This window comes from Ursus americanus, chromosome 9 (assembly GCF_024610735.1).
Source record: "Ursus americanus isolate L20-20 chromosome 9, mUrsAme1.1.p, whole genome shotgun sequence".
NCBI lineage: Eukaryota > Metazoa > Chordata > Mammalia > Carnivora > Ursidae > Ursus > Ursus americanus.
Window position 1 is genome coordinate 80,283,537 of NC_142135.1, and position 18,407 is coordinate 80,301,943.

At 42.1% G+C, this 18,407-nt stretch overlaps 2 pseudogenes; both read left to right on the top strand.

Moving 5' to 3' along the window:
• Positions 1–968: 968 nt before the first annotated feature.
• LOC123786822 (vasopressin V1b receptor pseudogene) lies at positions 969–2,237 on the top strand (annotated as a pseudogene).
• Positions 2,238–2,358: 121 nt separating this feature from the next.
• LOC123786779 (olfactory receptor 4S2-like) lies at positions 2,359–10,991 on the top strand (annotated as a pseudogene).
• Positions 10,992–18,407: the final 7,416 nt, after the last annotated feature.

The window sequence follows — 18,407 nt, forward strand, 5'->3', positions numbered from 1 at the left end:
TGGGGGCGCCACCTCGCCCACCTGACCACCCCTGCAGACTCTGGACCCTTCGCGGCCTAACAGGGAGCCCTGGGCAGGGGACACTCCCAATAGCGCTGCCAGCCTTAGGGGCCCCACGTCGCAGAGGGACCACCCCCTCCTCCCTGCGTGTGCACCTGTCTTGGGAGACAGTCCGACGGTTCCGGGGTGCGAGCATAGATGAAGTCCGGGGGTCTGGCAGGACTGTGAGCGCTTGTCTGTGTCTTCTGCTTCTCTCGCTCCCTGTCCCTGCTCGGCTGCCCTTTCTCCCTCCCCGACACCCCCCCCCCCCGCCCCTTCCCAGCCTCTCGTCCTCCTGCAGGCAGCGCGTGGTGGGGAGCCTCACTCCGCCCTCCTCTGCCGGAGCCAACCAGCGCGCGGAGGGGCCGCTGGGCTCCTGCTGCAAGCCCATAAAACCCCCACTGGGCTCCAGCCGCTGTGCTCCCTCCTCTGCTGGTCAGGGCTCCCGCCCCGCGCGGGCTTCCCTGGGGCTTCCAGCCCAGCGGGCGTCCCCCATGGCCCTGACCTCACCACCAAGCAGGCTTAGGGACATCCGCTTTCCGCTTCCAGAAAAGTTGGGAGAAAGTGAATTTCCGGTGGATTGGGAAGTGGTGGCAGCTCCCCAGGCTTCCTTCCCTTCCAGAAGCCTCACCCTGCACAGCCTCAACCATTCTTCTTTTCCTGACACCCTGTCCTCCTCCCTGAGCCCTCTTTCTCCTCGCTCCTAGCTTCCCTCCACATTGTGGGATCAGGATCTCCTCCTTCCTTATCTCTTTCTCTCTCCTCCTCTCTATTCCTACCTATTTTCACCTTCTCCCTGTCATTCCCCCTTCTCCCCATCTGAAACCTTGCCCTTTTCCCTCCATTTCACCCATCAGACCTCTCCACTTGCCTCCACACTGTGCGCCCCTCTCTCAGCCTCCTTCCCTTCCCTCCCAGCAAAGTCAGCCATGGATTATGGGTCTGCCTGGGCTGCCAACCCCACTCCTCTGGGCCCCTTCTCTGCCCCCAATGCCACCACACCCTGGCTGGGCCGGGATGAGGAGCTGGCCAAGGTAGAGATCAGAGTCCTGGGCACCGTCCTGGTGCTGGCGACAGGGGGCAATCTGACTGTGCTGCTGACCCTGGGACAGCCCAGCCACAAGCGCTCCCGCATGCACCTGTTTGTTCTGCACCTGGCCCTGACTGACCTGGGCGTGGCACTCTTCCAGGTGCTGCCCCAGCTGCTGTGGGACATCACCTACCGCTTCCGGGGCCCTGACCTCCTCTGCCGGGCCGTCAAGTATCTGCAGGGGCTTAGCATGTTTGCCTCCACCTACATGCTGCTGGCCATGACGCTGGACCACTACCTGGCTGTTTGCCGCCCCCTGCGCAGCCTCCAGCAGCCCAGCCAGTCCACCTACCAGCTCATCGCTGCTCCCTGGCTGCTGGCTGCCATCCTCAGCCTGACTCAAGTCTTCATCTTTTCTTTGCGGGAGGTGATCCAGGGCACTGGGGTGCTGGACTGCTGGGCAGACTTCCGCAACCCCTGGGGGCCTCGGGTCTATATCACGTGGACCACCCTGGCCATCTTTGTCCTGCCTGTGGCCATGCTCATGGCCTGCTACAGCCTCATCTACCACGAGATCTGTAAAAACCTAGAAGTCAAGACGCAGACCCAGAAGGTGGAAGGAAGGGGCTGGAGGACTTGGGACAGGACCTCACCTTCTGGCCCAGCTGCAGCCATGCGGGGGCTGCCGTCCTGTGTCAGCAGCATCAGCACCATCTCCAGGGCCAAGATCCAAACCGTGAAAATGACTTTTGTCATCGTGCTGGCCTACATCGCCTGCTGGGCACCCTTCTTCAGCATCCACATGTGGTCTGTGTGGGACAAGAATGCCCCTGATGAAGATTCCACCGACGTGGCCTTCACCATCTCCATGCTCCTGGGCAGCCTCAGCAGCTGTTGCAATCCCTGGGTCTACATGGGCTTCAACAGCCACTTGCGGCCTCACCCCCTGTGCCGCCTGGCCTGCTGTGGGGGACCCCGGCCCCGGCCCCGCTCATGGCACTCCAGCGACAGCCCCTCGAGCCGCCGCACCACCCTGCTGACCTGCTCCAGCGGCTTGCCCACTCTCACCCTCAGCCCCAGACTCAGCGGGGACCCTGGGCCTGAAGGCTCACCAAAGGACTCAGTGCAGGTGGACGGCAAGGCCTCCACTGAGACCATCACCTTTTAGGGAACACTTGCCTGTGGGACTGGCGGAGGAGCTCTGCTCATCTCAGCACTGGGTGTAAAAGCTGGGAGGGCCAGGGTTGGAGTAGGGGGAGCCCACTTTGAAGCAGGGTGAGGGGGCCAGAATGGCCGTCCTACCCATGGTATTACAGGTGCCTCTGGTGTGCGGGCGGACCCTCGTTTGCTCCCAATCTCCCACCTTGGGAATCAGGGAGAGTCAAAGCCTCGCTTCCCTGATCCTGTGCATTCACAGGGTGCCTGGGGGCCCACACGTGTGGTGGGTGTGGTGCCCCAGATCTCAGGCGGGCTGAGGGTGGTCCTGTCTGGGGGTCTGCAGGTGGCAGAGACTCGGGCTGCTCTCCCGCCTTGACTGTTTGTCCCCATCCTAACCCGACTGGCACACCCAGTGCAACGAGGAGGGGGGAGAAGTGAGAACCTGTGAGAAAGATCCTCTTTCTCTGTCTAGATCCCAGGTTTGTTTGTTTGTATAGGGAGGCTTCTTTCATGAAGGAACCAAAGGGGGGGGGTACAGCAGGTACACCAGCTTTGCCCGCTGTGCCCGCCTGTCTGCTGAAGGGAGATGCACCTGTAACTGGTAGAAATTCCACAAATGCTCTTTTTTCTTCTCCCCATATCACCCACCCTTACAGGATGGATGACAGGGCAAAGTAAACCCTCAGGGGGGTGACCCCCTGGGAGGGAGTAGGCGAGGGAGGGAGGAAAGCAGAAGACGAAGATGGTCACAGTAAGATTAAGAGTGGGCAAAGCCTCTGAGGCAGCACGCGTTGGTGGCTCTCCTTCCTCCCCCAAGGGATCCACACGGCACCCTCCTCTGGGATGGCTCAGGGGAGACATCCTTATAAAAAGTGTGGCTGGATCATGACTCTAGACTTCCTTGAGGCTTTTCAGAGCTTCCCTATGAGCCATGCGTGCTGTGATGAAGTCAGGAGCCCAGGATTTGAGACTCGGCTCTGCCGTCAGGTACCTGTAGGACCTTGGGCAGGTGCCCTCCCTTCCCTGGGCCTCTGTCTTCTCACCCGTTAGGACAGAGATGACCCACTTATGGATCATCATGGACCTTGGTCTTTCCCAGCTCTGCCCTGTCATGACTTTGCAAGACTGGGCATGGGGTTATAGCAGAGCTCTTTCTAACCAACAGGCTCTAGAAGAGTTGCTGGATTTTCATGACAATGACATTTATACCCTTTGACTCAATTCTGGTGGCTGTGGGTCCCACCGTGGTCATACCGTCTACTTTTGCCCTCCATTCTGTGATGCTAAACCTGGGAGGGACAGCCGAGCAGGTAGACTCGGGGCTTTGCCCTGTGTATCCTCGTGATCAACAATGGGATTTAGATCACGGGGTGGCTTCCCCACCTGAATTCCGGATTCTAATCCTGAAAGAGCGTCAGCTGAAAAGTCTTGGTTCTGCCACGACTGATGGCCAATGTGGGGAGAATGCTGGCTAATCCTTCATCTCTGTTACGAAGTCAAATAGGACTGTGGATGTAAAAGAGGTTGGAAGACCCAGGAGCTCTCTACTAGTGGAAGGGGCTGCTAATCTGATTAAGAGCTCCTGAGAGCAGCTCCAGGGAACAGGCTCTCTGCCCTCTACTCTTAGGAAACTGTAGGAAATGGCCGTAACTTTGAGCTTTAAGAGGTCACTCAGCTCTGAGAAGCCTCCTTCGGCTTCCTTAGAAGAACCTAAACTGAGTGTTGTGAGTGAGCAAAGTGTCCCTAGCCTTCACTGCTGAAGAACTGGGGCATGGGACACAGACGCTAATGGGACCAAGGCTCAAGGCAGATGTGAGGGCCCATGGTCTCTCTACTGTGTTCTGTTGCCCATGTGAGCCCCTGACATTCAACCACTTCTTCCTTGTCCATCCATCCTGGAAGAGCTGGGCTTAGGAGCCTCCCATGCCAGCATGAGCTGCTGAAGTTTCCTGCCCTGCATATGTAAGCCACCCCTCCTCACACCACAGTTCCTCTTGCTTGTGTCCAAGTCAGTACCAGGTAAACCGTTGCCCGTTGTGATGACTGGGAGAAGGGACACCAGTTTTGTACTTCAAAGACTTTGCTTTGAGTCCTGCTCTTATCGCTTTTTTGTCTGTATGATCTTGGACAAGTCCTCTAATCTCTCTGAGCAACAGTTTCCTTGTTAAATAGAAACAACAATGCCTACCTTGTTGGGCAGGGGAGCCGTAAGATCATAGACCATAGAACACTCTACAGAGAAGATAACGATGGCCCAGCTCCGCACTGCATCTGGAGGCTAACCTCCTATGGGAAGCATGGAGGAGGGTCTCTGTTGTCTGGCGTTAATCTCACTTCTGACAGCTAACCCCGGGAGAAATGGAACCATGCTGTCTCGGAGCTGGGCACTTTTGTGAAATGTTTATGCCATCCTGTGGACTCTGTGGAATACAGCACATCAGTGCTTTAGAACCCACGTGGGGGCAGGGGATAAGGGGTGGGCAGGGCGGAGAACAGCAGGAGGTGAGCTGACCTTCTCTGGAGATTTCTGAGAATGGTTTTTTATGTTGTTTGGTATAGGCCAGTAAGTTTCCAGATGTCTGTGTTTGTGTTTTGTATGTAAATAGGTCTTTTATTTATCAAGGGGCTCTAGACTCAGTCCAGGCTGTGGTAAGCTTCCTCCTGGGTCAGAAATCCAGAGATGGGGTTAAAGTTGACCAATAAAACTCCTTAAGAACCAGAAAAAAAGAATGATTGGAATATAAAGCATTTATAGGTCATTATCATGCAATATGGGGATCTCTGTGCATCAACAGTCAGCTTGAGGTAGTAGAACCACAGTATGTATAGGGTGTTGGGAATGGGGTACAAAAGGGAGAGTGAACAAGAACCAAGTGCATTTCTCCACTTAATAATAATTTTGTCTAAGATCTGTTCTTTCTTAATGTCATCTGTGGCAGGCTACCATAGGTTGCTTACTACATTGGCTTTTGTACCATCCCAAATGGAAGTATGTCCACGTTGTAATGAAGTGAAGAAAGATTTTCCAAATTTTGTGTGCAACATGGTAGGGAATTTCACATTGTGATGGAAATGCTTTTATGAGGATCAAGCTTGCAAAGATCTTTCCCTTCTATTTCACAAGCTGGAAATTCACTGGAATTTTCTTCTGCCTTTGTGGACAGTAACATTTGGCATGTAGATTTGTTTTCTGTGGTATTTAGATTCACTTTCTGCTGACATAGTCCCTTTTTTGCAGCTTCACCAGGAGAGTTAGCAGCCAGCAGGCATTTCTTCTCCCTAACAGTTAGGGGTCAGCATTTTTTTTTTCTTTAACACCCATCCCTCCCAACCCTAACAAAAGAGAAAGAGGTAAGGACTTTAACTGATTTTTTTAAAAGTCTAGACATCACTTCTCTTACTAACTTTTCTTCATGAAGGTATTGAGAGCTTCTTCCATCATGGAAATTGATTTAAACTTCTCTATGGTGTTACACTTTCATCCACTGACACCAGATAGATGTGTCAACACACTGGTTAATGGATATGGGATTTTTTTTTTTTTGGAGAAAATATAACTATCCAGAATAAAAAAATATATAATAATGAAAATTAAAAACTCATTGGACAGATTTAATAGTGGATGGGAGAGCACATAGGAGAATAAATTAACTAGAGACTACATCAGAAGACGTTGGACATTAATGCATTGTGAAGAGACAAAAAGAGAAAAATGAAAGAGAAGTTAAATGTGGAAGTCTAACATTAGTTTAATTGACAATTCCAAAGAAAGGAAGAGTCAAGTGATATTTAAAGAGCTAATATCTGAAAATTTTTATAGATTTGGTCAAGCACAAAAATCTAAAACTTCAAAGAGCAAGTCTAACACATTCTAACAGTATAAAATTAAAAATTTGTGATATACAAATTGTAAAAAATGGAAACTAAGGACAAAAGTAATAACTCAGGGGGCATGTGTGGCTCAGTCAGTTAAGTGTCCAACTCTTGGTTTTGGCTCAGGTCATGATCTCAGGGTCATGGAATGGAGCCCCATGTCAGTCTCTGCACTCAGAGGGGAGTCTGGTTGAGATTCTCTCTCACCCTCTCCCTCTGCCCCTACATTCATTCACCTGTGTGTGCTCTTTCTCTCTCTCTCTCTCTCTCTCTCTCTCTCAAATAAATGAATAAATCTTTAAAAAATAATAATAGCTGAAAAGGAATAAGGGAAAAACAGATTAGCATTCCAAAAACAACATTAGGCAGAAAGTTGATTTCTGAACAGTTACAGTGAAAACCAGATACAAGGGATTATATCTTGAATGTTGTGGGAATGGGAGGGTAACTGCCGTACTAGGATTGTATCAGCAAGAACAACATCTGTGAAGGATAATGTGGTAAAACTAAGGTAAAGTAATGACATGATAAATAGAAGCAATGTGGAGAAGGTGGAAAATGTGCCCTTCTTAACTGTGATAATAGGCAAACTTTGTGTTTTCCTTCTTTAGGCACAATTATTTTTTAAAAAAATCTTTCTCTGAAAGTTCTTTTATATATGATGTGTGATAAGCCCAGTGTGTGATGTCTGAGTGTTCTGTTTCTTCTGTCTGAGGTGTTTGTTGGCTCTCGTGCATAGCACCTTATTTCATGATATATTGTGGTAGGTAAAATAATGGCCTCCATAGATGTCCATGGCCTAAATCCTCAGGATAACATATTCAAACTCTGTCAACCTGCTACTTCACATGGCGAAATGGATTTTGCAGATGTGATTAAGATTAAGGACTGGGGATTGTCCTCATTTCTCTCAGTAGGCCCTTAACTTCAGAAACCAGAGAGATGGTAGCATGAGAAGGAATTCACTTACCCTTGCTGGCTTTGAAGAAGGAGGAAGGGAGCTACCAGCCAGGGAAGAGGGGAAGCCTTTAAAAACCAAAGAAGGGAAGGGTACAGATTCTTCCCTAGAGCCTCCAGGAAGGAATGTAACTCTCCCTACACCTTGATTTTTAGCCCAGAGTGGTCTTGTCAAACTGCTAATCTTCAGAACTATAACATGATAAATTTGTTTAAGCCACCAGTTTGTGGTAATTTGTTACATTACATTGCCAATAGAAAAGTAACACAGTTAATTTTGGCTCTGTCTGCTTACTGCCCTTGAAAAGTTCTTTGTGGGTTTTCTCTAAGACCCAGCAGGAGAACACCTTCCTTCCCGGAGGATTTGTGTTTGTGTCTGTCAGGCACCTGAGGACACTTTGTTAGGGATATCGTTAAGCAGAAGCAAAGTCTGAGATTCCCAATATATATACTAAGGCTGCTACCTTCATGAGTGTCTCTGTCTGGTCCAGACTTCTCAAAGATTTTTCTCTCCTCCATGGCCCTACCATATTCATTGTTAAGGCACCCTTCTGTACAGTTCATTTGAATTGGGTTAGGAAGCACACTTAGTTCTTTTTTATTTTTTTAATTTTAAAAATATTCTTTGAGTGTAGTTGGCCCACAATGTTAGTTTCAGGTGTACCACATAGTGATTTGAGAAGTCTCTATGTTATACAATGATCACCACAAGAGCAACTATCATCTGTCACCATGCAACACTGTTCCAATACCATTGACCATATTCCCTATGCTGTGCCTTCTATTCCCTTGACTTATTCATTCCATAAGTGGAAGCCCGTATCTCCCACTCCCCGTCACCCATTTTGCCCATCTCCACATTCCCCTCCCATTTCTCAACCATGAGTTTGTTCTCTGTATTTATAGATCTGATTCTTCTTGTTTGTTTATTTGTTTTGTCTTTTAGATTCCACATATGAGCAAAACCATATGGTATTTGTCTTTCTCAGTCCGACTTATTTCTCTTAGCATAATGCTCCTTAGGGTGGTCCATGTTGTTACAAATGGCAGGATCTTGTTCTTTTTTATGACTGAGTAATATTCCATTGTGTATATATATACCATACCTTCCTTATCCATTTGTCTTCCTGGACACTTAGGTTGCTTCCATATCTTGGCTATTGTAAATAATGCTGCAATAAACTAAGAGAGCACATTATCTTTTTGAATTAGTGTTTTTGTTTTCTTTGGGTAAATACCTGGTAGTTCTGTTTTCCACTTATCCTAAAGATGTACCTCTTTGTGTCCCAGTTTAAGATGAAGAGTATTTCCTAGGGGCACCTGGGTGGCTCAGTCGGTTCAGCATCTGCCTTCAGCTCAGGTCATGATCTCAGGGTCCTGGAATCGAGTCCTGCATTGGACTCCCTTATCAGCAGGGAGCCTGCTTCTCCTTCTGTCTCTCCCCCGATCATGCTCTCTCTCTCTCTCTTTATCTCTTTCCATCTCTTTCTCTCTCCCCTCATTCTTTCTCTCAGATAAATAAATAAAATCTTTTTTAAAAAAAGAGTATTTCCTATAAGGCTCCCCATCTAGGGAAGACCCTGAGACTTAACTTCCTTTTGCAAAGCTTCTGAAACAAATCCCCAAATTCACCACATTTGGAAATGCTGTCAGGGAAAATGAAAGTTTGGTGCTCCAGTGTTTAACTTTCTGGGTTCTGAATCACCCAAAAAATCCACTGTTGTTGTTGCTTTCTATCTTGTTAGCTTTTTGATGCATTTTATCAATTTTTTTCCCTGTTGGTAGTAATTCTGAACAATCTAGTTTTCCATTATTAGTAATTAAGGCAACTCCTGTCATTTCCACTTCTAAAAAAATCTTAATTTGTCCATTTCTCTTTGTTTCTACTGCTTTCACATTAATTCATGCTTTTTAAAATGTCTTATCTCTTAAAAACACCAAATCTATCCATTTATGTTTTTTTTTCCTTTGGCAGTATCCTAGTGTTAATATTATTGGTTATTTTCTGGAAGGCAGTCAGTTACCTGCTTTCCCATTTTCACCTGTCTGATCCTTCTAGAGTGACAGTCAAAAAACATTTATGAAATAATTTCAATTACTTCGAAAAAATTCTTTTGAATTCTTTCCACTCTTTTTAGAATAAAGCCAAAACTCCTTACCATGACCTCTAGGACTCTATAGGTTCTGACTTCTGACTACCTGTTCAAACTCATCTCATACTCCCCCTTATTCACTGTATTTCAGTCACAGTGCTCTCTGAAGTTGACACCTCTTACTTGCTCTCTGTCACATTGTTTTATTTGTTCATAGCAGTTATCAAAATCTGCAATTATTTTGTACCTTGTCTGTCTTTCGTATTAGAATGCTTACTCCAGGGGCGCCTGGGTGGCACAGCGGTTAAGCGTCTGCCTTCGGCTCAGGGCGTGATCCCGGCGTGATGGGATCGAGCCCCACATCAGGCTCCTCCGCTAGGAGCCTGCTTCTTCCTCTCCCACTCCCCCTGCTTGTGTTCCCTCTCTCGCTGGCTGTCTCTATCTCTGTCGAATAAACAAATAAAATCTTTAAAAAAAAAAAAAAAGAATGCTTACTCCACAAGGGATAGTATCTCTTCTATTCTGTTCAAAATCATAATCACCTCAGTCATTAGCACACTGCTGGCATATATTTGCAGCTCAATAAATATTTGTTGAATGAAAATACACATTCTTTATTTCCTATAGGAGTTTTACATGTTATCTGTGTTCATATTTGTTTATCACCTATGGCTGGATTTGTTAACTGTAGGTGAAAATTCACTGTGTGTTTGTAAATGACAAAATACTTTATCCTCCTTGTATGAGTACCAAATATTTTTCTTGTTCCCAGAAGAAATCCATACATTCGATTTTAATGTTTCTTCAATTTAATGGAGCTCCAATTCTAGTTGGTCATAGAGTAAAATAAGTGCTTTCATAAATTTTAAACAAGGGAAAGAATTTCGAGGGGAGAAAGAAATTGAATTTCTAATAATTTAAATGTGCTAGCCTTTTAAGAAAAAATATATGAACAACTTCTAACAGAAACTGCTAGCTAAGAAGCATTTATATGTAAGAATCCAAGTTCAGGTATTCAGAATGATTCCTTGTACAAATCAGAATGGTTTGGCTAGTTTACTTTCAAAAGAGCTGTGTTTTTCTTCATCATTTTATTACAGATTAGAATATAATACAAATATGCATTTTATTTTTTGTAAGACCACTTTGTTTTCACATGGAAAAACTGCTTAATCTGATTTTAATACATTTCATCTACTGGTTGCACTGATCACAAGAGCTAGCATTACTTCCACATATCTAGCATTCTTAAAAATGTACTATTATGTGTTCAACCAAACTGAATTTTATTTCTTTTTTTTATTATGTTCAGTTAGTCAGCATATAGTAAATCATAAGTTTTTGTTGTAGTGTTGTAGTGGGTCATTCCTTTGTTCAGACCCTCCTGACCTTTCAGCTGCCTTTCTGCAATAATCAGGTCATTGACCACTACTTTTGTGATGTCCACCCAGTCCTAAAACTTGACTAAAACAACCCTGGTAAATATGTTGGTGATTGCCAACAGTGGTCTCATCTCTCTGGGGTGTTTCCTCATTCTACTGGCCTCCTACACCGTCATTCTATTCAGTCTTCGCAAGCGGTCTTCAGAGAGCCGGCATAAGGCTCTCTCTACCTGTGGGTCTCATTTCACTGTAGTAACTTTCTTCTTTGTCCCTTGTTTCTTTATTTATCTGCGTCCATCCACTACTTTCCCACTGGATAAGGCTGTGTCTGTGTTCTATACTACCATTACCCCGATGTTAAACCCACTCATCTACACTCTGGGGAATGAGGATGTAAAGAATGCCATGAAATGGATATGGAGTCGCAAGGTCTCCTTGAAGGAAAAGCAGAAGGGATAGATCGTCAGAATTGCAAAATCAGAGAATTAGCTGATGCCTTCAGTGGTCTGTAACTTAGTAATGAGTTTAAGGAATAGTCTTTAAAATTCAACTGTCTTGTACAAGGTTTTCCCTGAACAGGCAATAATTTGAGACAGTTTTCTTTTTCTGTCTTTAGGTGGGCTAAACTTAGACGTTTCCATACTGTCAAGGTTTATCTTCTTTTACTTTTAGAGTAGGAGGGTAAAAACTCCAACTCAGTATCTCAGTTAAAGGGGTCTCATGTTGTAGACCCCTTTGATTCAAATTAAGCTTTCTTAATCTGTAATTGAATGATTTAGAAAGAGGTTACAAGAGAAAACTGTCTCTGAGGAATCTGACCATTTCTCTTAAAAACGGAAGTGTAATAGCTGAGTAGAATAGCTGGGTGGAAAAGGCAATTTTATTCTGAAGAACTTTTAATTTACTCTTTATTTTTTTACTCTTAAGATTTTATTTTATTTTTTAAAACATTTATTCTACTTATTTTGGAGAGACAGAGAGTGTGTGCACATGGAGGGAGGGGCAGAGGGAGAGAATCTTCAAGCAGACTCCCTGCTGAGCCCAGAGCCTGATGTGGTCTTGATCTCATGATCATACTTGAGCTGAAACCAAGAGTTTGACACGCATCCACTGAGCCACCCAGGCACCCCAAGATTTTATTTTTAAACAGTCTCTACACCCAATGTGGGGCTTGATCTCACAATCCCAAGATCATGAGTCGCATGCTCCACTGACTGAGCCAGCTGGGCACCCTCTGAGGAACTCTAGATCTTGTTCATGACTCATATCTTCCAAAAATTCTGCCCTGATTATTTTCCCTTAGTGTATTTAATCTCATTTCTATGGCTTATTAAGGATGTAAGTAATGTATCTTACTTCTTTTCCACTCCCCGTATATGGCACAATGCTGGATGCACCATAGATTCTTGTGACACAGTCTACCTGTTGTTACCCCAGTATCCATGGTTCCTTTTTCCTTAGTAACAGAGACTTGACATTACTTATGGTGGCCCCACTGAAACATTACATTTACCAGTCTGTCCCTTTCACGGGAGGTGGATACTATGATGTTGGTTGTAGTTGGTGAGTGAGACTTTTGAAAACTCTTTAAAATGATTTCTGTGCCCTTAGGCTTTCTATACATGATCACCACTAACACTTTTTTATGTTATTTTCTTATATGTCACTATATTTTTATTACATGTGTTATTTTATATGTCATTATATTTTTCATATTATTTTTTCTCTGGAGAAAAGGATCAGTCTATCCTTTTTACTTATACCTATTTAAAAAAATAAATATGTTGAACTTATATTTAAAACTGTGGGCTACATTAGTTTTCCCTTTTCTCTCTAAGATCTAAATAAGTTAACAACAATAACAACAGCAATGGGGAAACAAGTTTATACTCAGAGCAACAAAGAAAACAGGACAGAAGTTAGACTGTGCAGACAGAAGATTCCAACAAATATTTGGAAAAGAGAAGACAAAGGTGTAATTGCTTTGGCCATATAAAAAGGCTAACGCTAAAATAGCAACTGAGGGGGATACTGAGGAGAAATAGACAGATTTATCTCCCAGAATCCCTGACATGTTTGAGATGCCAGGGCACCACGTAAAGGAGATGGTGGCATTCAGGGCTAGTAATAGGGAGATTAAGAGAAAGGAATGGTTCAGTCTCCCATCCTCTCTCTTCACTCCCAAAGGCTCACACAGGCTTATGCTTCACATACAGAATATTGATATCTTTGCATTAAGAAATTAAATTATATTAGAGAAAAGTCTTTCACGTTCTGCCTTTGGAGATCATAAATTGGATGGCTGTTTCTCTGCTAGAACCCTGACCAGAATCCAACCAGTTCGTTGGCTCTGCTCTATTGATCCAGAGTTTTTGGTCAAAATTTTGACGCCAAATTCTTTAATACATATAAGATGTTAAAGTAAAAAGTAAGACTTTAGGAAGGCCCACAGGAATTTTGTGGAATCCAAGATAACACAGAAAAAAATTCACTTTGAAAACCACTGATATCTTTACATTGATCAGAGATAATATTTGCAATTCTGAAATGAGAACATGATATTAAAAAAAACTAAACAATAAAAATATTATTTTTGGAAACAAAATAAAAGGAGTAATAAATAAAATTAAGACAAATCAACAGAGGTTGAAAGATAGAGTCAAAGAAGTCTCCATGAAAGTAGAATTTTAAAAAAATCAAAGAAATGAACAATAGAAAAAAATATGAAAAATCTAAGCAAGAGGTAAAACATTCAACTCATATTTGTTTCCAGAGAAAACAGAGGGAAGAATTTAAAAGAAACAATGAAAGGAAAACTCATAGCAGGAAAGTTTAAGTCTCCAGATACAAAATATGTATTGATTGCCCACCCTAGTATGTGAAAACAAGAACTAAGGTGCTTTATTATGCAATTTTATTCCCCTAGAGGTTGAGAAGATTATAAAATTATTGAGAGAGACAGAAAAAAATGTAGGCCACAAAACAGTAAGTAAAATCCAAAAGGCATTAGAGTAGTAACAACACTGGACCCTTCAATATGGTAGAAAAGTGTCCGAAACTGATTTTCAGCCTAGAATTCTAGACAGAACAAAACCACCAATCAGATATGAAAGTAGTATAAGACCTTTTCAGCCATGCAAAGATTTATAAAATTTATAAGTACCCTTTCTTTGAATGTATGGGAGGATGTGTCCCAGCAAAAGCAACAAAGAGGAAGAGATAAGCTCAAGGAATCCGTGTAGGGGTGGCCCAAAGCACTTTTAAGGTGAGAGCTGTCTAGCAGGCATAGGGGGCGATAGAAAGCAGAAGGATAGAAGCCCCAGGACGGGAGGCTTCAGAAAACAGAGATAAGTGGGAATTTGTATTATCTATGATGATGGAGCATCTTAGTCATAAGGGCATAGGAAATAGGACGGAACAAGTTGATGGGCTTAAGGACACATTTATAGAAAATTATCTATATCATTTAGAACCCTAAGAGAAAACTGATGACACACTCCAAATAGAATAATTCACAAAGAGAAACTCACAGAGGGACTGTCTATAAAATGTTAGATATGGAGGAGTCATATGGGGCAGTACCATAACCAGGGATTAGAAGCAGTAGAGCTGTTAACACCATTATGCCTAAAGGGATTGGCAGAAAGGGTAGATAAATCCAAAAAGAGAGAGAGTTTCTTCTCGATTTTTTAAAATTAAGACTTAATTATCTTAAAACAGTCTTAGGTCCACAGCAAAATTAAAGTAAAGGAACAAAGATTTTCCATACCTCCCCTGCCCCCACACATGCATAGCTTCCCTCATTTTCAGTGTCCTCCAGCAGAGTGGTATATTTGTTACAAAACATCATAATCACCCAATGTCCATAGCTTACATTATGGCTTACTCTTGGTGCTGAATATTTTGCAGGTTTGGACAAATGTATAATGACATGGATCTATCATGATATTATTATACAGAGTAGTGTCATTGCCCTAAAAATTCTCTGTGCTCTGCCTTTTCATCCTTCCTTATCCCCACCCCCGCCCCCTGCCCCCCAAGCCCTGGGAACCATTGATCTTTTTACTGCCTCCATAGTTTTGCCTTTTCCAGATGTCATATAATTGGAATTATATAGTATGTAGCATTTTCAGATTGGCTTCTTTCACTTAGTACTATGCCTTTAAGTTTCCTCCATGTTCCTTTTTTTTCAGTTGAAATATAATTGACACACAATGTTACATTAATTTTAGGTGTATACCATAATGATTTGATAAGTCTATATATTATGCTACGTTAACAACTAGCATAGGTATCATTTGTCATCTTACAACACTATTATAATACCATTGACTATATTCCTTATTCTTTATCTTTTACCCCTGTGACTTATTCATTCCACAAATGGAAGTCTGTATCTCCCACTCACCCATTTTGCCTATCCCCCAACCTCCTCTCCTCCAGCAACCACCAGTTTTTTTCCCCTTTATTTATGGGTCTCTTTCTGCATTTTATTTATTTATTTATTTATTTATTTATTTATTTATTTAGATTCCACCTCTGGGTAAAATCATATGCCATTTGTCTTTCTCTGTCTGACTTATTCCACTCAGCATAATACCCTCTTGGTCCACCCATGTTGTTGCAAATGGCAAGATCTCATTATTTTTTATGGCTGAATAGTATTCTATTGTAGATATACACCACATCTTTTTTATCCATTCATCTATCAGTGGACACTTGTGTTGCTTCTATATCTTAGCTATTGTAGGTAATACTGCAATAAACATAAGCATTCACATTATCTCTTCAATCTTATTCTTTCAAAGAACCAGTTCCTAGTTTCATTGATCTGTTCTACTGTTCTTTTGGTTTCTATTTCATTGATTTCTGCTCTGATCTTTATTATTTCTCTTCTTCTGGATTTAGGCTTTATTTGCTGTTCTTTCTCCAGCTCCTTTAGGTGTAAGGTTAGCTTGTGCATTTGAGACCTTTCCTGTTTCTTGAGAAAGGCTTGTACTGCTATGTACTTCTCTCTTAGGACCACCTTTGCTGCATTCCAAAGGTTTTGAACATTTTGTTTTCGTTTTCATTTGTTTCCATGATTTTTAAAAATTCTTTAATTTCCTTGTTGACCCATTTATTCTTTAGTAGGATGCTCTTTAGCCTCCATGTATTTGAGTTCTTTCCAAATTTCCTCTTGTGATTGAGTTCCAGTTTCAAAGCGTTGTGGTCTGAAAATATGCAGGGCATGATCCCAATCTTTTGGTACCATTTTCCATTATCTTTAGGTATATACCTAGTAGCAGAATTACTGGATCATATGGTATTTCTATTTTTAATTTTTGGGAAAACCTCCATCCTGTTTTCCATAGTGGCTATACCAATTTATATTCCCACTAACTGTGCACAAGGTTTCCTTTTTCTCCATATCTTCACCAATACTTGTTATTTCTTATCTTTTTGATTCTAGCCATTCTGACAGGTGTAAGGTGATATCTCATTGTGGTTTTGATTTGCATTTCTCTGATGATTAGTAATGCTGAGCATCCCTTTATATGTCTGTTGGCCAGGTGTCTTCTTTGGAAAAATGTCTATTCGGATTCTCTGCCTTTATTTATTTATTTATTTATTTATTTATTTATTTATTTATGTATTTATGTATTTATGTATTTATGTATTTATGTATTTATTAAGATTTTATTTATTTGACACAGAGAGAGAAAGAGAGAGAGAGAGAGAGAGCACAAGCAGAGGGAGGGGCAGAGGGAGAAGGAGAAGCAGGCTCCCTGCTGAGCAGGGAGCCCAATGCAGGGCTCCATCCCAGGACCCTGAGATCATGACCTGAGCCGAAGGCAGCCGCTTAACCAACTGAGCCACTCAGGTGCCGCATCCTCTGCCCACTTTTAAATTGGACTTTTTTTTTTTTGATGTTGAGTTGTATAAGCTTTTTATATATTTTGGCTATTAACCCCTTGTTGGATACATTATTATTGCAAATATCTCGTCCCATTCAGTAGGTTACCTTTTTGTTTTACTGTTTTTTTTTTTCCTTTGCTGGGAAGAAACTTTTTATTTTGACATAGTCTGAATAGTTTATTTTTGGTTTTGTTTCTCTTGCCTGAGGAGACATATCTAGAAAAATGTTGCTATGGCTGATGTCAGAGAAATCACTTCCTATGTTCTGGTCTAGAAGTTTTATGGTTTCAGGTGTCATATTTAGGTTTTTAATCCATATTGAGTTTATTTTTATGTATGGTATAAGAAAGTGGTCCAGTTTCATTCTTTTCTATGTTGCTGTCCAGTCTTCTCAACACCATTTGTTGAATAGACAGTCTTTTTCCCACTGTATATTCTTGCCTCCTTTGTGATAGATTAGTTGACCATGTAAGTGTGAGTTTATTTCTGGGACCTGTATCCTGTTTCATTGATTTGTGTATCTCTTTTCGTGCCAGTACCATAATGTTTTGATTACTACCACTTTGTAGTATATCTTTAAATCTGGTATTGTGTGATACCTCTAGCTTTGTTCCTCTTTCTCAAGATTGCTTTGGCTATTCAGGGTCTTTTTTGGTTCCATACACATGTTAGGATTATTTGTTCTAGTTCTGTGAAAAATGCTGTTGGTATTTTGATAGGGATTGAATTGCATCTGTAGAATTCTTTGGGTAGTATGTCCTTTTTAACATTAATTCTTCCAACCCATGGGCATAGAAAATCTCTCCATTTGTTTTTGTTGTCTTCAATTTCTTTCATCAGTGTTTTATAGTTTTCAGAGTATAGTTCTTTCACCTCTTTGGTTAAGTTTATTTCTAGCTGCTTTATTCTTTTTGGTGTAATTGCAAATGGGATATTTTCTTAATTTCTTTTTCTGCTATTTGTTATTAGTGTATATAAATGCAACAAATTTCCATGTATTAATTTTGTATCTGCAACTTTACTAAAGGTAATTCTGTCATCATCACTTCACAGAGTATAATATAAAGATAATTTTAGGAAGAAAAATTTCTGAAAAACATGAAATGGAGATCAGGCTGATAGAATTAAATTGAGATAGAACCTAAAGTTCTTTATCAGAGAACATTTCTAGGTGAGAGGTATTGACAAGTATTTGTGGATTCATAGATGGGACAGTAAGTTACAGGTTGATTTAGGGAAATAAGGAGTTTCTCTCTTATTCATCATTATATGCTTGGTGCCTAGTACAGTGTCTGACATACAGTAGCTAATCATTAAGCACATGTAGAAGACACTGAATAAAAGAAATATTAAGGAGTTATTACTTAAGGCCTTTATTGCAAACATCTGTAAGCTGTTCAAGCAGTTCGTGTAGTATTAGGTTTGGATAGGTCTCCATTTTCCTAAGGATCCAACATCTCTAAGTGATATAGTCCTTTGGGACAGTAGAATTGGAAATGCACATCACAGTCTAGAGGGGTATCACACATCATAACTTTTTCTACTTCTAATCTAGGGAAATGAGCCATTTCCTTACTTGTTATGGGAAATTCAGATGTGTTTCTATGCTCCTTGGATGAAGCACACATCAACTTTTAAATTATTCCCTCAGTGTTTTGATTCCTAGCTGGCTGAACCTGGCCTCCAGAGAAATGATTTTCTTAGTCACAATCCATGATACTAGTTAGCTCATTGTTACATCATGGAAGGAACTGATATATCCCAAAATATAGAAGACAGAGCTTTCTGTTGTAGATGGGGGAAGAGAAACCTCTACCCCTCTATAGTCCCTGACTACACCAAAACTGTCGCCAGCAACTGGTAGGTGGAAGGTTGGCATTATATTATTTACATAAACTACTCTACTTTTTGAGACAATGGGGTAGATATAGTAATGGGAATAACTCTGTAAAGTACTCAAAGAATAGTGGTAAGAAG